This window comes from Urocitellus parryii, chromosome 8 (assembly GCF_045843805.1).
Source record: "Urocitellus parryii isolate mUroPar1 chromosome 8, mUroPar1.hap1, whole genome shotgun sequence".
NCBI lineage: Eukaryota > Metazoa > Chordata > Mammalia > Rodentia > Sciuridae > Urocitellus > Urocitellus parryii.
This window is the reverse complement of record NC_135538.1, coordinates 64,440,557-64,464,230: the sequence shown is the minus strand read 5'-3', so window position 1 is coordinate 64,464,230 and position 23,674 is coordinate 64,440,557. Positions and strand designations below refer to the sequence as shown.

The 23,674-nt window shown below is 34.2% G+C and overlaps 1 pseudogene; it reads left to right on the top strand.

The window, feature by feature from the left end:
* The first annotated feature begins 11,587 nt into the window (after positions 1–11,587).
* Positions 11,588–23,177, top strand: LOC113185566 (small ribosomal subunit protein uS8 pseudogene; annotated as a pseudogene).
* Positions 23,178–23,674: the final 497 nt, after the last annotated feature.

Here is a 23,674-nt window from a genome sequence, read left to right as displayed (position 1 = left end):
CATCTGCTTTGATTATATCAAGTGGCATAAGATTAGTCATATGCCCTACTCTTATGAAGTTTGGAAATTCCTAGTTCCCTGTTCTTTTAAACACTCTGTGGAACTATGCATTTTGAGAGAAAATCCTCTTGAGACAGATTTAGCAATTTTCTAGTGGTTGAATCCAACCAGTTATTAATCAGACTCACTGGCAGAATCCTCTATTCTGTGGATTATCTCAGGGCCAGTATGAATTTAGTTTATTCCAAAGAGAATGAGCTTCTTGATTTCAAACTATGTTTAAGAAACGAAGTAGGGCTTAATATCTCTAGTCAATCAAAAAATCTTAAACATTGCTAATTTCTTCAATAAAAATGATTTTTCACATCCTCTACACTAGTTCTAACCAAAGTTAAAGAGCTCTGCCTCACTTGTAGCTACTGCCTTTGGAAGTTTTAGTGAAGACTTTAAAACTTGCAAATTCCGATTTCTATTTCATTTGCCCACTTACCACAAGTTATCTAGTCTGGAAATGTATATACATTAAGACTCTCACACACTGCATTTCTTTAGTAAAATAATTTAAAGTAAATTAAAGCAATTTGATATGTCTGGATAGATCATTGTATACTTAACTCTCTGCTTCCTGAATTTATTTACTTGTCCTCTGTGCACCTCAGTTTAAATATCTAAAATGGAGATTAAAATACTAATTTAACTTACAGGTTTGATGTGAGTTTGAAATGAGTTAATTCTCGTCAAGTACTTAGAACATTTTCTGGATTGTACTAAGTGTTAGAACACTGAGTAATTTGAACAGCTATTACTACCACTATCGTTCTATAATTACTAATATTTATTGAGAATATGAAGTTTAAAAAATTCTCTGGACTCTAGATTTTAGTACTTTGCATGGCACTGTTTTTCCCTAAGTCTTCAGGATCCTGCTTCCTTTTTCTTGCATCACTTAATTCTTTCTTGATTTCTATGTTCTTCCTCCCATATACCTTTTCATGAATAAAAAGAAATCTCCCTGGAGAAGAGTCAGGGTGAGTGGATCTCCCACAGTTTCTACATAAATCCCTTTTGGACTGCTCAGGCAAGTTCCCAGAAACTAGGGATTTCCTAGGAAGTCAAATTTCTCCTTTTAAGCTAGAAACAAAAGAGCACATTCTCTTCTTTACCTAATCCCCATTTCCTCTGAGAAGTATCAATTTTCCTTATAGGTTTGAGACTAGGTTTTAAGCCTCTAGAATAGAAACGCCCAACTTGAGGCTCCATAGATTTAGATGAGGGGCTGGGAGTGGTAGAGTACTTGCCCAACCTGTTTGGACTCTGGGTTTGATCACTACTACCACAAAAAATAAGAAATGGAGAGAGATTTAGATGATTTAGATTTAGATGACAGAGTTAACTGCTTGCCCTACACAGAGGTTTTTGCACAGTGGTTATTTTTTTGTTGAGGCTATTTGTTTTGCTTTTTCTTAATTTAAGGAAATACATTAAAATTTGGAGGTTTTCTATAATGGAGGCTCCTCAAAAGACCAGACATGGAACCACCATATGACCCAGTATTTATCCTAAAGAATTAAAGTTATCATACTACAGTGATACAAGCATACCCATGTTTATAGCATCACCATTCACAATAGCCACATTATGGAAGTAGCCTAGGTGTCCATTAGTGGATGAATGGATAAAAGAAAAAAATGTAGTATATATACACAATAAATACACCATAAGAAATATGAAATTAGTCCATTTACAATAAATTGGATGGAACTTGAGACACGTATTTTAAGCAAAATAAGCCAAACTTCAAATGTCAAATGTTAAGTGTTTTCTCTCATATATGGAAGCTAGAGAGATTAAAAATAAAGAAAGAAAAGAAAAGAAAAATTGGGAGAGGATCTCATGAAAAGCAAAACGAAATCAGTAGAATAGAGGAAGAGGGACAATATTTGGTGGAAAGGAGGAATGGAGACGTGCTATGGTGGAATATTGGCCTGATTATGTGGTTATGTTGTGTGTAAGTACTAATATGTAACAACAGATCCCACTTTATATACAACTGTAACTCACCAATAAAAAAAAAATGGAGGAAAAAATTGGAGACTGTCCACTAACACCCACATATCAAATATCTCTTGAAATACCAGAATATCAAGAAACAAATGAAAATACCTGTGTGGAGTCAGTTATTAGCTGCTCCACCTCAAGAGAGCATATGCTCTCATATCTACCCCCATGCTGCCTCAGACACCCCTCCATAAGGTTAAACATGCAAGGTGTTGATTTTTGTATCTGTGACTTGATTATTTCTTTTAGTGTAAATATAGTCCCTGTAGTCAACCAACCTGCATTGGTTCCCATATCCTTTCTTTTTATTTTCTGTTTTAATTAGTTACACATGACAGTAAAATGACCCCGACATATCATACATTTGAATCAGATGGGATAGAATTTCTCATTTCTCTAAGTGTACAGGGTCCATATCCTTTCTTAATACTGAAGTGGATAAAATGTCAGGCTTATATCTGTTGCCCACCCATCCATTTGTGTTCTAAATCCCATTCTTTTTTTCCATACTCAAAAATCCTGCACTCTTCGTCACTATGAGTTTCTCACTTCAACTGACTTATTCTCATCACCATGGAATCATGCAGTAATATTTTACAATTTTGAAACCTTCCATCGTTTCCATGTCCCAAATTAAACACTCTTTTCTCCTTGCTGACAATATCCCAAATAGTTGATGTATGCATTGTCTTTCCTCCTTCACTTTTTATTTCTTTTCAAATTCACTTCAGTAAGGCTTTTATTCCCTCTACTGTACTGATTCTTGTCCAAGTCACCAATAATCCCTACCCTACTCAATCCAAAAGTCAACTCTTATTACCTTAAATAGACATCTCATCAGCCTTTGGCAAATTGCTCAATAATCCTTGTTTAAAATACTTTTTTTCTGATGGTTTCTATGGCATCACATTTTAATGTATTTTCTCCTAATTCAATGGCTGGATCTTGTTTGACTTCTTTGAAGTTACCCTCATCTTATCTGCATCCTTTTTCTTTATATCCCTTCCATGTTTAATGCACAACATTTCATGTGTCACATCTATCTAGTCTCTTCTCCAACATACTTGTTCTCTAGATTTCCAGTATTGGTTTCTGAACAGATGACTCAGAATTTTGTAGCCTCAAACATTCTGCTAAACTCTGTACTCATGTGGCCCAGTCCAATTCATCATTTCTACTTGAACACAATTTAGGTGATCAAGCACATATATCAAAATCCATACTGTTCAGATTCTTCACAACTGCTATTACCCAACTTCCCCCATTTCATTAAAAGGAACCATGATTTTCTAGTTGCTCATTCTTGATTCTTATTCTTTCCTCACACCTTACATATATTCTCTTAAAAAGTCTATTGATTTGCCTTTCAAGACATTTTCTGGATCTGACTAGATTTCACTATGGTGTAACACGTATGAAAAAAAAAAAGAGAAAGATAAAAAAGTCAAATTATGTCACTTCCAAAAATTTCAACAAATCACAAAGGAAGATAGCAAGAGAGGAAGAAAAGAACAAGGTTACTACGAAATAGTAAGAAATCAATGAACAAAATGGCAAAAATAAGTCCTTACCTATCAGTAATTACTTTAAGTGCAACTGGATTACTTTCTCTGATCAAAATAAACAGTGGCAAAATGATTTTTTAGATAAGAGCCAGCAATATGCTGCCTACAAGAGACCTGTTTTAGCTTTAAAGGCACACTCAGGCTGAAAGTGAAAGAATAAAAAAAGATAGTATATTCAAATTGTGATGTTTGATTTTTAGACTGGCATAAGAGATACTCCTATACCAGGTAAAATTTGTCTGTGAGGGTGTTTCTAGAAGAGATTTTAATTTGAGTCTGTACAATGAGTAAAGAAAATTCACTTCACTCTAATGTGGGTGAACATCAGAGAGCAGATAAAACAAAAAAGCAGAGGAAGAGCAAATCCATCTTCTCCTGCTCTTGAACCTCAGAGATCCAGATTCTTTAGCCCTTGGACTATGGGACTTGATACTAACCCCCCCCCCCCCTTAAGCCTTTTCAGACCTTCAGCCTTGAATGAACAATTAGAAAACTCACCATTCCTTTTACTGAGATGGGGAAAGTTGGTTAATAGGAGTTGTGAAGAATATCATCTAAATCCTATCAGTTATCTTTTCTGACTTCAATCATATAAAACAAGAAATCAAAAACAGAGGTAAAGCTGGAAGATTTTACAAGTATGTGGAAATTAACATTCCCAAACAACAACAGGTTAGAGACACCAAACAGAAAATCGAAAAGTATCTTGAGACAAATGATAATAAAAACATAACATAACATAACTTATGGGATACAGCATAAGATATAAAAGAGAAGTTTATAGCAATAAATGCTTAAATTAAAAAATAGAAAAGAAAGATCTCTAATGAGCGACTATATCTCAAGGAACTAGAAAAAGAAGAACAAGCTAACTCCAAAGTTAGTAGAAAGAAAAAAAATAGTGCATGTCAGAGGAGAGATGAAGCAGAGACTAGAAAGAAAATTGAAATGATCAACAAAACTAAAAGTTGGATTTTTAAAAAAATAAACAAATTTAGCAAATTGTGCCCTTTAATTACACTAACCAAGGCAAAAAAAGAGAACTCAAATAAATTCATAAAAGAAAAAAAGAGACATTATAACATACCACAGAAATGAAATAATAAGAGACTAGTATGGATATTTATAAATAAATAACTTAGATAATCTAGAAAAAATTGATATATTTTCAGCCATGTACAAATTCTCAAAACTGAATCTTGAAGAAATTTAGAAAAACTGAACAGACCAATAATAAATAAGGAGATTGAATAAATAATAATAATAATAATAAACCTCCCAACAAGGAAATGTCCAGGACTACATAACTTCATGTGTGAGTTCTAACAAATATTTTATAAAGCTATCATCAATCCTTCATTAAATCTTTCAAAAATCTAAGAAGTGTTAATGGAAAATCTTAATTGAACAATAGAGAATGTATAGAAAATAACTAGATTTTTTTATTAGGAAATATGAGATCTGGCTTTGCATAATCTAATTATATGACATTCAATTAGTCAAGTATTCCTGTCATTAGATTTGAGACTTCTTGTTGGCGTTGTGGCAGTAGTTTAATTTGTATAATGCATAAGTTGGGTCATATTTTCTCTTTAGATTCTCCCAGCTCTACCATTTTTAACAGATTTATTGGTCTTTGCTTTTCCCATGGTCTATGCACATTCACATTTTCCAGATACAATAGTAACAAGTGCACAATATATGTGAACTTGATCTATTATGTATGGTTTAAATCAGAGAAAAATAATGCCAGCTGCATGCTGCCTCCCCTACCAAGTCTACACAGGATATTTTGCATGATACTTAAAGGTATTATTCAGTAAGATGCAGATTGGTTCAAATTATTCAAGTCACTAGGCTTTTAGCACTTCCTTAGGGCTTTGTTCCCTGTCACTGTTGAGCAATTTTTTTTTTTTTTTGGATAGTAGAATGAAGTTTTCTCTGCACATTTTCCTCCTTTTTCTTTTCATTATTCCCTTTTAGATCAGTCTGCATTCTCCTTCGTATCTAGGTACTTAGAGTCTTCAAAGATTTTATAGTAATATGCCATGCACTAGTAGCTTTCCAGGCTAATTTCAAACCCCTAGAGCTTCCTGGAAATTCTGTTGCTTATATTTTGCAGAGAAGCAGAATGCAAATCAGGTTATTAATATTTCAAATCTAACTTCATGATACCATATTTAAAATTCCATTTTTGTTTTAAATAGAATAAATTTCCTTACATATTCTATTTCTAATGGCAAAAAAAGAAATCTAAGAGAACTGAAAAGTCATGCTTCCTACGGTGTCATATTCATTGTAGTTGGAAAGAAATTGTCACCTAGCTAGTTTCTAGTTTGCTGCTTGGGAAAACCAAACCCAATCTACATTTTTATTTCTGTTTCTATTCCACATTATGCATACTCTCCTAATTTATCCTTCATTGTGAACTTTATTTATACTTTATGATCCCTGAAACACAATTTCTTTGATACTTAAAAATTAGTACATTCCTCTCTCTTCCAGATGTTTGCCTCCCCTTTTTCTAAGGCATTTCATTACTTTTTACTCATTTAAACTCTTTCCATTTGTTTGTATAACTCACTTTTTCCTCTCTCTCATTCCTGTGTAGGATAGACGATAGTCTTCAATAAATATTATGAATAAATCATCTACCTGTTTGCTTTCCAGAAAGACATTTAAAAATGCTCAGCATTATACAGCATCTTTTATTTTATAAGTCATAGTGCTCCAACAATCATATAATTGGTATTTATACATTGCTGCTGAAAAAAAAACCAAATAGTGGTACACATTGTATAAATATTTAGAAATTGAAGGTATACTAATTGCACCAGTAATTGAAGTGAAATTACTCTCCTCCCTTGGAATGATTAATCTGATTTTGCATGGCCACCTATGACACAAGAATGAGTATTTTACCCTCTATGTTTCTTTTGCTGTTTCTGGGTAGCAGAAATCTTCAAAAAGACTTCTTAGACTGCCTCCTTTCAAGCCACAGATGGTTTTCAGTGTACATTGCACATGATAAATGTTTCCCATCTATTTTAAGCAGAGACTAAAATGTATTTTTCTGTCTCCTAGGAGGAATCATTTTTGGTAAAATTATATAAATAGTGTATAACTTTATAGGTCATAGGATAAGATTAAATTTCTCATATTATGCTACTATGTATGACTGTCAGTGCTGATCATTCTGTCCAGTGGACAAACATGTACAGCATTGATTAAAATCCACAGGGACAGTTGTTTATAAAGGTATGAGCAGTGTGCAATGCCATCACTAGCACTGAAATCATAAATGGTACCTTGGAAATTCAAAACTATTTTCAAAGCAAGGTAAAATTTTAAGCATCAGAGTTTGCATTGCAGAAAGAGAAAAGTGTGGGAGACCAAACTCACACATGACTGAGTCACACTCCCTGGCTGGGTGTTGAGACGCTCAGTCGCAGAAATGGGGCAGAGCTTTCCTCACCCTTCTTGGGTCCTAGGGTCCGTGTCTGGAGCATGGGTGTGTCTTGCTATAGCCCCATGGGTGAAGCTATGCTCACCTGTTCCTTTGTAATATAACCCCTTGCCCTGTTTAGGATAGTATCTTCCATGGAAGTGTCTTGTGTGTCCCCTTCTCTTACTGTGCCCTTGGATGTGGACTACCCAGTTGTCAGTCAACCTGCTGACAGTGGACATCAAGAAGATAGACTCAGCCCCCTGAAACCTGACCCCTTGCCTCATTTGAATAGCTTCTCCTCAATAAAAGGGGTCAGCTCCTGCTCTCGCTCTCTCTCTTCCTGCGGACCCTTAAGGTCAGAGGAGCTGTCACAGCCACCCCAAAGAAAAAGGTATTTGTGTCTCTTGTGTGGTTATTTTGTGCAGCCCAGTTAGCCCAGTTCAACTGGAGTGACCCCTGAGCCTTTTAGTCTTGAGAACAGAAACCCGGAAGAAAAGAATATTAGTAAACTTAGTTCTGAAAAATCAAAGCATGTAACTTGAGAAAAGATGAGGAGGGGCCAGTTGTAGTGGCACAGGCCTGTGATCCCAATGGTTCGGGCGGCTGAGACAGGAGGATCATGAGTTCAAAGCCAGCCTCAGTAAAACGTGAGGCACTAAGCAACTCAGTGAGACCCTGTCTCTAAATAGAATAAAAAATAGGGCTGGGGTGTGGCTCAGTGGTTGAGTGCCCCTGAGTTCAATCCCTGGTACCACGCCTGCTTAAAACAAACAAACAAACAAAAAAAAAAAAGATGAGGATGGTTAGTAACAAGAAAATGAAAACCTCTTAAAGTGGTGCAAGTGGCTATAAGTATTTTAATATACATATGCTTTGAAATCCAAGGAAAATCTAAATACCTATAAAAAAAAGTCTAGCAATTATAGAAGTTTCAGGACCTCTGTTATTCAGAAGCAAGCTACTTGTCACATTTTTTTTCTTTTCCATTCCACTGCCAATTAAATCAAGTATTATCACTCCAATTCCAAATTCCCATATGAATAATCCAATTAACTCAGTTTGACAGAAGTGACCCTCACCTCGGTTTGTTCAGCAGTTCAAGGTCCTGAGAATGGTGCTGCATGATATTCTTTTTAGAGAATTTGAGTGAGAACATTTCTTTGAAAGTGGAATGGCTTGGGAATATGGCAGACTGGCATGCTCTTTAGAAGAAGGATAGCAGATAATGAGATAGAACTTTGGAAGAGGATAAAATATGAAATATCGTTATTACAGCCACTGTTGCTGTGTAACAAGCCACCACTAACATAGTGAGTTGAAACAATTACATTTTTTTATGTTCACATATTCTATGAGTCAGTAATTCAGATAGGGTACCATGGGTTACCTCTCTCCCATTACATGATATTTTAAGTCTCTGCTGGAAGGAATTTGTGGCTGAGGAAGATTCAATGGCTGGGGGGTTGGAAGGCTATTGGCTTATATGACGTGGCTGACATTGGCTATGGGCTGACCTCAGTTTGGATTGCCAGCCACAGCACCTACACATGGCCTCTCTATGTAGCTACTTGAGTTGTCTCACTTACTATTTTAATAGGAAAAAAAAAGGTTTGAGAGGAAAATGAAAGCTAGAAAATGTTTTGTATCATTTGACATATGGAAAACAGAAAGTTATGCATAACTTTTTAAAGTTCTTAAAATTAGAAGTGATGGATACCAAATAAAAAGTAAAATGCATTAATAAAACAAAAATTATCAACAGCTAAGAAGCACATGGAAAAAGTATTAACTTCCATAATATATAAAGAAATTAAAGTAAAATTTTAAAAGGTAGCTTTTTAATTTATCTTTCAGATTGACAAAGAAATTTTTAAGTTACTACAGTTTTCAAGTGTATGAGGGAAAGGAAATTTAGATTAATGAAGATGATAAGACAAATTTCCAAAAATTTTGGAGAACAGTATGGAAATGCAATGCGTTATAATTTAAATTGTAGATAGTCTGCAGCAGAGCATTTTAAATTTTATAAATTTATCTTCAGAAAAATCCTCAAACAACTACAAAGATGCCTATAAAAAAAGTCACTCAAAATAGCATGGTTGATACTACTGAAAAATTGCAGCAACCTATCCAAAGAAAGCAATTGGTTTAGTGGAATACTATTTGAGTACTCATTAAAATAATATTGTAGATTGATTTTCATTGACCTAATAAGATGTCCAAGGTATTGTAACAGGGAGCAAAGCAGCTTTCAAAACATTATAAACTAGTTTTAGTTAAATTGTTTATAGAAAAAAAAAGTCTCTTTGTTTAAATGCATGAAAAGGCTAAGATATCTGGGGGGGAAAAATCTTAACCAAGAAGTACACATTTGAGAAAATATTTAAAGGCTGTATTACAGAAAGATTTAGTCATTCATTGAATACATACTGAATGCATGCTTTATTGCGAATAATTTTTCTGGGTACTAGAAATATAGCAATGAAGAAAGTAGACAGAGTCGTTCATTGAAAAGCAGAGTGTGCATAAACCCAGGCAGACCCCAACCCCACAAGGATATTGAGTCTCATCATATTTTTTAGCTCTTTGATGATAATCCAAAAAATTATAAAAGGAAGAAATAGGGCGGGTTTTGGAAATGATAGGTAAATTCATTTACATGTTGAAGAACTAGGAGAAGATATTGGTTAGAAGACAGTCTCCGGAACTCAAAGGAGTCTTTTCCAAGGTTTTGTGAAGTGAGAATGTGAAAAAGCTGGAGTGTGTTGGCAGAGAATAAAAAATGGAGAAAATGGATTTTAAGAAGGCAAGTTGTTGACTTTGTGTACCTTTTAAAATGTTTAGTAAATGAAGTAAAAGATTTATATTCATATATTCAACATGGCACAAACACTATGTAAAATGGTATGGCAGTTCCTCAATAAATTAAAAAAAGAATCATCATACTATCCAGCAATTCCACTTTGGGGTATATACCCAAAGTAGTTAAAAGCAGGAACTCAGAGATATTTATATACCTATGTGCATAGCAGTACTATTCACAATAGCCAAGGGATGGAAGCAACCCAAACACCAATGGACAGATGAATGGATAAACATAATCTGGCATTTTCACACAATAGAATATTATTCAACCTTAAAAAGGAAGGAAATTCCAACACATATTGAAACATGGATGATTCTTGAGAACACATTAAGTGAAATAAACCAATCAAAAAGACAATTACATTAAGTTTTCCACTTATATGAATTACCTAGAATAGTCCAACTCATAACATTGGAAGTAGACTGAAAGGGGTTGGGTGAAAAGGGAAAATGAGGTTTATGAGAACACAGTTTCCATTTTGCAAGATGAAAATCATTCCAAAGATGGATAGTGATGATACTTGTTTAACAATATGAATGTATTTAATGCCAGTGAACTACACAGTTAAAATGGTTAAGAAGACAAGCATTAAGTTATGTGTATTTTATCACAGTAAAAAATAAATTTACAGGTTGAAAATTGTTCTGTGAAAGACATTGTTACAACTTTCCTATGTTCATATATGCATACACAACCAAAGAAACTCCACATCAGGTATAATCATAAGAATGGGATCCAAATTAGAAAAAATGATACTCCATGTATATATATATATATATATAAGATGTCAAAATACATTCTACTGTCATGTATATCTAAAAAGAACAAATTAAAAAATCACAAAAAAAGAAAGAAAACTCTATATAAGAAGATCCTCTCTCAAAATAAGTTAGAACATCTACATTTTCCAGAAGTTATTTGTAGGATGTGGTATTATTTCCTTTTAACTTGTTAAAAGAAAAGTCAAGCCAGACTTGAAGAAAATTTTTGCAAAATACATATCTGACAAAGGACTTGTCCAAAATATGCAAAAGATTCTTAAAGCTCATCAATAAGAAAACAACTCAATTTTAAAAGGGCAAAAGCTATGAATAGTCACTTCACTAAAGACATACAGATGGCAAATAAGCATATGAAAGAATTCTCAAACTTGTATGTCATTAAGGAAATGCAAATTAAAACAAAAATGAAATGCCATTACATACCATTAGAATGTTTGAAATTCAAAGAGTTGAAAATACCAATTACTGGCAAGAATGTAGAGCAATAGGAGCTCTTATTCATTGCTGATGGGAATGCAAATGGTATAGCTACCTTGGAAGACTGTTTGGCAGTTTCTTACAACCAGTGAGCGGTCTAATCATACAATCTAGCAAGGTCTCTCCTGGAGAGTTTCCCCATATAACTTGAAAACAATTTCAATATAGGGACCCCAGCCTCTGCGTTGTGACAGCCTGCCTGCCTGCCTGCCTCCACCAGTAGAAAGAATCATGCTCAGTAAAACAGAACCCAGATGAGAACTGAAAATGCTGTCTTAATCAAGCAAAAGTGGTGACCACTTGAATAGGGCAGTGACCTTGAGGGTACAAAGAAGTGGTGGAATTTCAAAAGTACTTACAAAGTATAATTAGCAAGATTTGGTGACCGAAAATGCTTAAGCCTCCCCCAAAATTCATTCGTGATTTAGAAGAGAGACAGTATGACTGTGGTGGAGCTGATGCAGTACGTCCTTGCATACCTGGCACATGACATTGAATGCTACTATTATTTCATTGTGTTGTTGTTGTTATCATTTCAGCAATGACCAAAAGCTGCAGAATGAGATGGTGAGTTTCCCTATATGCTCAAAGAAGGTGGAGACTATTTTGTTGTTGTTTTTCCATTGTCAAAATATTTCACAGGATGCCTTGGGACTGTAGAACTGCTCTGTTTCTGCCATACTACATGAAAATTGACTAAAATTAGGAAATATATCACATAACTCAGAAAACATATATCATTGTATGCAATAATGTACCAATGATAAAGGAAGCAACTCAATTTCAGCATGTGGAGGATAGGATTATTAAATCAATGATGTGGGCATAGCAATAGTGGCAGCAACAATGTGCCATTGTCTCACAATGATGAAATCTTTTAAAAAATTTAGAAGCACTTAGAAAAAGCTGTAACAAAATTGAAGAGAGACAATTGTAAAGATTTCCATTTAAAAACAGGCAGATGTGATTTTTGTGGACAAAATTGTCATCAAAATAAATTACTTTTATGAGAATATACAACACTCCAAAATATGCAACAAAATAAGCAAACACATTACTTCACATTCATAACTTTAAAATACTGTTTTAAGTAAGTATTAAAAACTCTAAGAACATTTATATTTTTTAACATAATAACTCCCAACAATTTACTTTTAGAAAAGTCTTGTTATATTTGAATTCTATTCAGGTATAAAAATTCTACTAAGAATTATTAATGCCTTGGGTATGAGTGTTCTTCCTTTGCTCCCACCCTGTCAGATCCATTCTCTTCCTTCCCCATCAATTATCTGTCATTTGGGAAGCTGACTACTACTTCAGGCTGCATTCTGCTGATTCTCTGCCCTCTGGCTCCGAGTTGGCTTTGACCACTGAGGGTCACTAACAGCAGATCAGAGGACAGGAAAAGAGAGAAAGGTTATGGTACAGAGGGTCCCTGCTTAAGGATGGTTTGACTTACAATTTTTCAACTTTACCATGGTATATAAGCAATACATATTCAGTAGAAAATGTGCTTCAAATATTAAATTTTGATCTTTTCCTGGAATGAAATTTCCTCAGGATGTGGGCAGTGGCAGCAAATGTCAGCCACAAGCCCTTGAGAGAATGCACACTCTCCAGTGTGCTCTGTTGCCAGAAAATTTTGGATATAGGTGTTCAATAAGTAGCATGCATTATTAAATATTTTTTATAAAGTAGGCTTTGGTTAGATGTCTTGCCCAACTATAGGTTAATGTAAATAAATGTTCCAAGCCCCCTGAAGATAGTCTAGGCTAAGATGTGATGCCCTGTAGGTTAGTTGTATTCAGTTAAGTTCTCATATTTTTAACCTATGATGGGTGTATTAGCCCTAACCCCATTTTAAGTGAGGAGCATCTGCCTCTTTAAGACAGCTTCTTCAGCAAAGTCTGTGTCCCTTTAAAGCCACAGTTCCCACAAAACTAACCTCCTATGAATCAGTTCCCACTGAGCTCCAGAAAAGCACTATGTCCTTTTGCTTATTAGACTGTTCAGCTTCCCGTGGTTGCCAACTCTTTGACCCACAACATCCTTGTTTACCCGTTAACCCTAGCACATTTCTGCCTAGAGTCCCTTCATAACAGTCTCTTCATTTTCTCTTTTTTAGTGAATTTCATATCCAGACTGAGATGCACCTGAATTTCTTATGTTTTTAAGACCACATAATCTGTATGGCCTTGTGTGTATGTACATAGAAAAACTTGTAGAGAAATACATAAACATGTACAGAGAAATTGCTTTGAGAAGTATAAATAAGAAAAATATATTCCCTTTATCTGATTTCTCCTCATTTTTACTGTATATATAGTAAATATATACACATTTTATTTATGATAAAGTAGTACGTCTGAAAACTAAGTGAGCATATTTTAAAATATGCCTTTTTAAAAGTACATTAAGTTTCTGTTTATGACCTTCAACTGAGTTTTAATCGTTCTACTTTTATTTTATTTACTTATTTATTTATCTATCTACCTATCTATCTATCTATTTATTTATTTATTTATTTATTTTTGAGATAGGGTCTTTCTCTAAGTTGCTTAGGGACTTGCTAAATTGCTAAGGCTATCTTTGAATTCGCGATCCCCCTGCCTTAGCTTCCTGAGCTGCTGGGATTACAGGCAGCACCCAGCTGTTCTACACACTTTTATTTAAAAAATAAAATGTTTCTAGTGTTTACTGTCCTTATCAACATAAATAACTTGCCATAAATTATTCTTAACTTTCATTTTTAACTGAGGTCATTCTAGACTTGAAAGAAAAGACCTGAGATCTACTCTAGTCCCTGCTTTTTGGAGAATAAGAACATAAGTATATTGCCACACACACACACACACACACACACACAAAAAAAAAAAAAAATTACCAAGTACAATTGAGGCAAGCATTCCTCTTCTCAATTTTCTTTGTGTTTGCAAAGTTCAGTTACAGTATTTCCAGCATTTTTGTTGCTCCTGTTTACTCATTTTCTCCCTGAGAACAAGGAATGGCTTTTCCAATTGGAAATGTGGAAATAATTGGTCAAACTGTCCCTCTTGTTTTCCCTTGACGCCAGCCTCCTGCAGAAGGTGTTCGCCCTCCTTTGCCCTTTCTTTTAGAGCAGCCAGCTCTGGTGAGTGTGTTAAGAGAAGACCAGCTTCAGGTCCAGTATCTTCCTTCAATGGATGAATTCTTCTTAATTCTGGGATTTAGGTGGAAAACTTAGTTAGCTAATAGACATTAGCTAAAGTCACAATTTACTTCCTTGCCCCTAGCAGTGATCAAGTTGATATTTTGACATAGACATTTACTCCTTTGTTTTATTTCTCAAATAATTTAGCAATTGTTTGGAGAAAAGGGATGATATTTTTTGGTGGCTTCCTTAGAAACCCCATCAATTACTTCATAGTTTTTTTAAAACCATAAATATACATGGATAATTTTTACTTGATGATATAATATTTTGATTATTTCAAGTTTTCCTTTGTATTGCCCTTAATTTGGGTTCTAAAAGGGATCATACAATTCTTCAACAGTTCATGGGAAGCTCTTAGAGGATGCAGGAAGTCAAATGGCAAAAAAAAAAAAAAAAAATGAAGATCATTAGAGGTGCTGATCACACCAAAACATCAAGATTACAGTGGCAGGTACTAAGCTACATATGGGAGTCCCCTTTCCTCTTACCTGCTTAGGCCTAGAATGCCAAAAATAGCTAGCAAATTAAGTATCTGGGACATTTATTATTCTCCTTAAAACCTTATTTTATCTTGACGATACAGCATTAAATGACAGGGATTGAGTTCACTGTAGTCTAACAGATATTTCTTCTTAATATAGAAATAGTAAATTAAAAGCAATGTTGCCTTTCTAGTTCACTGTATCTTAAGCATTAGTCATTCAAATAACTTTGAACTCTTTTATTAGTAATTCTATTAATTCCACTTGAACAGATCTTCATTTTATGAGTCACTGTGCACCCTGATTGTCTTCTTAAATTAAACAATTTTAACGCAATAATTTTGTCAATTCATATTTTACTGTTATCACTAATGCCATACTTTAATATTGTATTCATTATGTGATCTGTTAATAAAAATCTTCAAAAAGTAAATCATTAATTTATTTCCTAAGACTTCATGAAATACTGCTACATTCTATTGAAAATTTGCCAGCAAAAACAAAAACAAAAAAAAGAGGTAAATTTAGCATGGGATCTATTTCACATTATATAGTGAGATATGAAAACCTACTTATCTGGAATAAATGAAGAGTGTTCATTAATTATTCAAAATTGTACTCAGTCTTACCATATGTCAAGTATGTGTTAGTTACTGGGGCCACACTTTCTGTGCCTTCATGGAGTCTTAAAATTTTTATATTAGTTGACTAACCACACAAATAATTATATATTTATAAACAGTGAAAAATACTATAAATAAAAGTGTATAGTATGACCAGGAATGTCAGAGAAATGTAGACCTCTATGCCTGTATGATCTGTTTGCTCCACAGTATATAAAATGTTCAGACTCCACAATTTACCTCCTGCTTCTTAAGTTGAATTACCATATGAGCTTTGATACCTGTCTTCAGTTCTTCCTCTTTCTTTTTTTTTAAACTGAAGATTTAACACAGGGGTACTTTACCACTGAGCTACATCCCCAGCTCCCTATCTTTTTTTGAGACAGGGTCTTATTTAGTTGCTTAGGATCTTGCTAAATTGCTAAGGTTGACGTTGAGCTTGCAATTCTCCTGTCTCAACCTCCCAAGCTCTTTAAAATTTATTCAAAGACATTATATAAAGAAATATTTTTTCAATGTTGTAGGTATTGTGATCCAGAAATCAGGACACCTGAGATTCATCTTTGAATCTCCCCAAATACCAACAGAAGACTGTGGGCCTCAGTTGCTTTGCTTGCGATAAGAAGGTGTTGAACCAGGTCAACTCATAAACCACAGTAATGTAAATAGTCTCTGATTCCATAATTTGAGAGAAATACTCTTACTATAATTGGATGTGAGATGTCCCCCAAAAGCTCCTGTATCAAATCTCATTTAAGATTGGTCATACTGTGATCATACTTCACACATTTCACAGGTCAAAGCAATCAAACGAACAAGTCCAAAATCAGGGGAGTGCAGCGCCCACTGTGTTAGGGAGGGGATAATGAATTCCAGAACAACAATAGTCTCTAACAGCAGTTGACACTCACCACATAGGATACAGCAGAAATGTGAAATGATTGGATTGTGAGAGCTAAAATCTAATCAATCCATTCTAGTTTCAATGGACTGACTGGGTGGTAACTATAAGCAGTTAGGACACAGCTGGAGGAGGTGGATCCCTGGAGGTAAGTCATGAAAGGGTGCATTTAATCTGCAATCCCTTGCTGCTCCTCCACCACCTTCTCCTCCTCCGCCTTCTTCTTCTCTCTCTCTCTCTCTCTCTCCCCACCCCCTCTCCTTCCTGTAACTGAGTGTCTTTCCTCTGCTGTGCCTTCTCCCATGATGTACTATCTTACCTTGAGCTCCAGAGAAATGTAGTCTGCTATCTGTGGACTGAGATGTCTAAAACCATGAGCTCCAAATAAACTTTTCCTCCTCTAAGTTTTTCTTGCCAGGTATTTTGGTAAGAGTGATTAAAAAAAAAAAAAAGGGTAACTAAAGTAACTATTGCAACAGAATAAGCATATACCTGGAGAGGTCTTGTATTGCACAAAAACTACAGGGGACATTAGCAAATCAAGTGAAAAGACAGAACTGAATGAATGCCTTTATTCTTTCATTAAAATAACTTAGAACTACGTGGGATTAATTCATATCAAGCAGCAACTGCTTTTGATTTTGAATACAGTGTCCAATTATCTATCCAGGACACACTTTACCAAATGTATATCTAATCCTTAACAGAAGTTGGTGTGAAATATACTAAATTATGACTAGAAAATAAATTAACCTATATGTAAGTAATTGCCACTCCATATTTTCCTCTTCTCCAGTATAATATAAATTAACTAGCTATATACAGTTCTGAAAAAAAAAAAAACTTTTATTTTCTCAAAATACACGGAGCATTGATTATTACCTGTTTGATGATGTCTCTTCTCTACTAAACACAATATCTCCTTCACTGCTGAATTATTCAGCTTTTCTACAGTAACAAATAACCCAATTTCTTAGAGTCTTAGAATAACAACTATTTTTCTTAATATTTTATGTCAACAGAGCTTTGCCCAACACTCAGCTGGACTTGGCTAAGTCTGACTCCAGCCTGCTGTCTTAGTTCAGATCTCCTCCATGTAGCTCTCATTCTGGAACCAAGACCAAACAGTGACTATATGAGGCAAGATTTTATGGCAAATGGCAATAATGCAAATAGAAACAGAAACTCTAGCTACTTCTTAAGCCTTATGTAAAATTGGTCATACTGTGACCATACTTCACACATTTCACTGGTCAAAGTAATCATAAAAACAAGTCCAAAATCAATGGAGTGAAGTGCGCTGGGAAAGAATAATGAATTTTGGAACAGTAATAGCCTCTAACAGCAGGCTGACACCACATAGGACATAGCATGGCACTTGGCTGAAACTTACTTTTTTTTTCTTTGAGAATTTAGAGAATTGGATAACATATCATTTATTTTCCCAAAATATCCTAGATTATCTTCAGTATCTTTTAAATAGAAATGTTTTTTTCTCCTCATAGGATAATAATATCTGATGACCTTAAATCTTAAAATTCTACATAGACTAAGAAAGAGTTTACCATCATATGCCCAGTTCCTAGTTTTCTGCATAGTCAAAGTTTAACAAATATCTTTTGATGAATTAGTAAATAAATGAATTATTTATAAACCAAATATTACCTGTTTTTCTTTTTTTTAATAAAAAATAAAATAAAACTAAGGGTGAGATCTTTTAATTGTTAAATTCTAGGGTGTTTTATTATTGCTTTCTACGTAAATCAAGAAAGTAATTGCTCTCTTGTGTGAACTCTATTTGAATCTTACAGTTTGTTGGTTGAAAATAGTTTAGAAGTTAAGAATCCTTACTGAGATCATATGGACACCATGGAAATGGTGTTAAAGACAATAAATTTTAGTCCTCATGCTTTAAAGATGATTATCATTGTCTTAATCTTGATTTTCCAGTTCTGGGGATAAATCTCAGGGCCTTGAGCATGCTATTCAAGTACTCTACCAATAAGCTACATCCCCAACCATTTTATCTTAAATTTCACATTAAACTTGTGATATTTTATTTTGATATATTATCCTTTATTGTTAATAAAAATATTTTTCATTTTGTTCATTGTGTTTTATAAGCCAAAATCTATTTTGAAATACAAAGTAAAATTTTAAAGTGTTATTATTGAAGGTTTGCTCTCTGGTTGAGTAGATATGTAAAGTTTTCAAATAGCTACAACAATACCTGATGAACACCAAATAATCAAAACATGAAACTATAGACATTCAGAGATGAGAAATGACTTCCTACAAGAATGATTAGGAAAATCTCAATGAAAAAGTAGACTTTAACTTAACCTTAGGAATTAGTATAATTTGCATAGCTAGATTAGAAAGGAATATTATTTCAAAAAGAAAAGTATGATAAATAAAAAGTAAATGGTGCATAATTCAACAATACCGAGAATGCTATATAGTTTGGATATGATTTTTTTCCCTGAAGAATCATGTACCATAAGGTTGCCCCCCCCAATGTAACAGCAATGAGAGGTAGCAAAAATTGTTCAGAGGTGTGGTCTAGTGCAAGATATTTCTTTCAGAAGGGCACTATCCCTGGAAGAGATTAATACCCATCTTGAGGGAATAGGTTGGATCTCACAGAACTGGATTAGTTACCATGAGAATGGGTTGTTATAAATAAGTCCATCCCATGTTTGGCCTCTTCTACACACAAAACTCTCCATACAATCCCACCATGTGATGCCACCCTCCTCCCCCCACATTATGATACAGCATGAGGCCCTCACCACATTTGGCCACCCATGTGTGGATATTTCAACTTGGAAAACTTTACACAAAAATATACCTCTTTTGCTTATAAAATATTCAGTCTAGTATCTTAGTATAGCAATATAAACAGGACCAAGAGTCAAAGCTATACATAGGAGAGTAACTAGATATAAGACTTAAAAAACAGCAAACATTCTGTGTATCAGAACATAAAATGATGAATTAAGTAATCGAAATTTGATGTTTTCAAGCATTGTAGAGCCATCGAAGCTTTTCACTAAAGACAGTATCATAGTGAGAGTGCATTTTTAGGACAGTTAATTTAGCAATAATACAGATGTGAATTTGAGGAGAAGTATCATAAAGGCAAGTTTGGGGATTTATTTGTTATCAAGGTATGAGATAATTGTATCAACGTGAAAGTACATGATTATAGTGTTATAAAGGACAACATGGCGAGTACAAAACCAAGTAGTATGATCAGAACAGAGCAACATGCCCCAAGTTTAGGTTGTGGCCCCAAAATTCAGATTAGATAGCACTGAGGCCAGAATACCAAAATAATATGGAGTTATGCTAAGGGATAGAATCTGATAATTGTAACAATGTCAGGGTCATTTGTTAGTTACCACGGAGACAGCATAATTCCCAAAATATGAACAAACCCAAAAGACAAAGCTCAGTTATATACTATGAGTATCATTAGCTAGAATCCAAACCAAAGAGAGCATCCTGATTATTTATTTAGAAAAATGGGGCCATAAATTCATTTTTTAAAAAGAGTTAACATTTAAGATTTTTTAAAACATTTTTTTAATTGTAAATGGACCATATTTTTTATTTATTTATATGTGGTGCTGAGAATTGAACCCAGTGCCTCACACATGCTCAGCAAGTATTCTACCACTGAGCCACAACCCCAGCCCTGAAGATATTTTTTATGTGAATAAAATTAACCAATGTTGACCTAAGAGAATTTTTTCAAGAGGGTATATATAATTCAAAATGGTGTTGGTAGAAGTACTGGAGTCAGCATGTTTGCTTAGTGTTACACAGTTCTCCTTGAATATAGACAATCCATGGATCTGAGCATATTTACTAGAAGTAGAAGGGATAAAGGGGTAGTGATTCACTTGAGAGAGGTAAAGCTTAGATACTCCATGTAGAAATTTAATTCATCAACTTCTATCATGTGAGAGTAACTTGCACAATATCTGACAGCCAGTCTTTTATTCGTCACCAAAGAAAGGCAAGGTTCATATTCTACAGCATATTCAGATTAGGCAATTCTAAGTTTTGAGTTCTTCCATTCTTATTCCAGCAATAATTTCTATAGTAAGATTTCTAACATTGAAGTAACAAATACACCAATAATTTTTTATATATACACAGAGAAATAAATAAATGGATGAAGGGAGGATGTGAGGACAAGAAACAGTGCTTACCTCTGTACTAAGTTAAACTGGAATCATTTTAAAAGATGAAATAAAAGCACAGAATGCAGATATAAGGAAAGTATATCAAAGATATATTTTATTCTCAAAAGGATAATTTTAAAAATATTTTCATTGCTTATGTACTAGGATACCACCACATAGAATATTATCAAGTAATGAAAAAAAATCTGTGTAATTTTTTCATCCATGAGTGTAGTGTGTTCATTTGTTGTATGATTCATAACTCCAATATACAGAAGCCTGACTCCTATGCCACTGAGGGGAGATTTTAGATATGGCACTGTGCCTTTGTTCCTTGAAAACTGTAAGCAAGCACTGAGGAAAATAATATAGACTCTACATGCCTCTAAGTACCTGGATACCAAAAATAAGATTTATTCTTTTTTGTAAACTGAAATTTTTCAGTGTAGGAGAGTTAACAACAGACAGTTCAATGACAAGAGACACCAATGATTATTGATCGCAGAACTACCCACAAAAGCAAAATGTAGATATGGCATTATTTTTCAAATATATGGATATCTGTCAGATTTCTAACTCAATCAACAAGTGGTATCTGTAGTCATCATCAATACATCTTTATTCCTTTCTGAACTGAAACTCTTATTTGCCTGTAGTCTCAACAATTATCTATTTTTCAAAACACCATTTACTTGTAATCATTTCTACTGTTTGGAGTTTTTGTTTCAAGATTTTAAAGCTGCAATCTATATCACATTTATTTCTCCTTTCATTAGGTTTTTACAAATGTGTGAATATTAATGGTAGATGGGGATATAATATGCATTTAAGGAGTGTTATGCATAAGAAAGGAATTTAAGAAATGTAGCAATTCCAAAATCAAATGATCTGCTTTATTGCCTTTCCACTCCAACCCCAAAGTCAACCAGCAGCACCATTACCATTTAATTGTTTACTGAGTATAAATTGGTAAATTAAAGGAAAAACACCTTATAGGCTCTGCCTTGTTGGAATTGTCATCTCTTAAAATAATTATGTGAGTGAGAATATCCCATGGAAATTATTTAAATACAAATTCTTTGGTATCTACCCCCACAGAGATCGTGATTAAGGCGGTCTAACATAAAGGCCCAAAATTTAAATTTTTAACATGTTCCTCAGGTGATTCTGATGCACAGCCTACATAATTAATTATTATTTTAGAAATGAAAGGAATAAATACTTCTTTGTTCTGATTTTACTAATAAAGAGTAATTCATGCTATAATGCATAGTGATAAAGACAGGGAATAAAATATCCAGGTAAATCATAAAGCACAAAAAGAAAGCAAAACTAAAGTTAGACCTCAGCCTGTAAGGTCTCAGATTTCCTGAAATGTCACAGAAAAAAAATAGATGATAGATAGATAAATAGACATACAGATTGATTGATTATGATAAATCTCACACTACTTTTAGGTTTCTGTCATATACAATAAATAGATTAGGTCAAATAGCTTCCATTTTCAGACTACAGCTGACAGCTTTTTCAGCTCTTTCCCATTTTAATTACTTTACCATCTTCTTAAAACTCAGTTCAGTGGTCACTCTTTTCCCTGTCTGTAAGAATCTACTAGTTTTTTTTTTTTTTTAAAGAGAGAGTGAGAGAGAGAGGGGGACAGAGAGAGAGAGAGAATTTTAACATTTATTTTTTCTTAGTTCTCGGCGGACACAACATCTTTGTTGGTATGTGGTGCTGAGGACCGAACCCGGGCCCCACGCATGCCAGGCGAGCGCGCTACCGCTGAGCCACATCCCCAGCCCCTCTACTAGTTTTTTTGTCCTCACTAAACTGATTATCTGGAGTCTTTCATTTCACCAAGCCCACTGTCACCCATTCAAGGCCCCTTCCCTGTTATCCCACACCACTAAACTCCTAAACCAAGGTAAACCCTGCACTGATGTCTGCGTCTCTGATTCTAGTAAACACACTGAACAAAACTTACACAGTTATACATATTTATGTCATTCCAATATAGGAGCTTTCCCCTCAGATGGGATTTTTTGCACCATTGCAATCTTTTAAATTGTTCTATTCAACTCTACCTCTTTTTCCTCACAATAGCTATTTCAAATTTTCATCAGCTTATAAAAGACACTTTTAATTTTATCGGCACAGAAAGCAGAATCCATTCTTTCTGGGATCTTTTCGTGCCACCATAATAGTGTACATGAATGTCCTGGCTGATGCTCTCAAGAGCATCAACAATGGCAAAAAGAAAGGCAAATGCCGGGTCCTTATTAGGTGGTGCTCCAAAGCCATCATCCAGTTTCTAACTGTAATGATGAAGCATGGTTACATTGACGAATTTGAAATCACTGATGATCACAGAGCTGGAAAAATTGTCATCAACCTCACAGGCAGTTTAAACAAGTGTGGAGTGATAAGCCCCAGATTTGATGTGCAGCTCAAAGACCTAGAAAAATGACAGAATAATCTGCTATCATCCCATCAGTTTGATTTCATTGTATTGCCAATCTCAGTTGACATCATGGATCATGAAGAAGACAAAAACACACAGGAGGAAAAATACTTGGATTCTTTTTATAGGGATGTAAAACATACAATAAAGTGCCTAAATTATTCTTCTAAAAAAACCAGAATTCATAACTTAAATCACTTAAATGCTATGTTAATTTTCCATCCCTACACTTAAATGTTTTTGTCTATATCTTTAGCCAAATACCTGTATCTATATCCTTGGCTGTGTGTATCCTTTCTTATCCCTCCTACCTCAGAAAAGTATTTCTCATATTTATCCCACCTTCTCCAAGACTTTGTCTCATTAATTTGACTTTTTCTGAGCCTCTTTTCATCCTCTTTTTTGTACCTTTTCATCCTCTTTCTTCTCTGTTCTCTCCCCTTGATATTTTCGTTATTGTCTTAAAGATATAAAATAAAATTCCTCTCCAATTTTGCATTATTCTCTAAAACAAGATTTTATTTCCCTTTACTTTCTGTTGGAAACTCATAAATAATAATTTAAGCTGTTTCATTCATTCTTTAACTCTCTAAATTTAGCCTTAATATCCCATCTTCTTATTCAA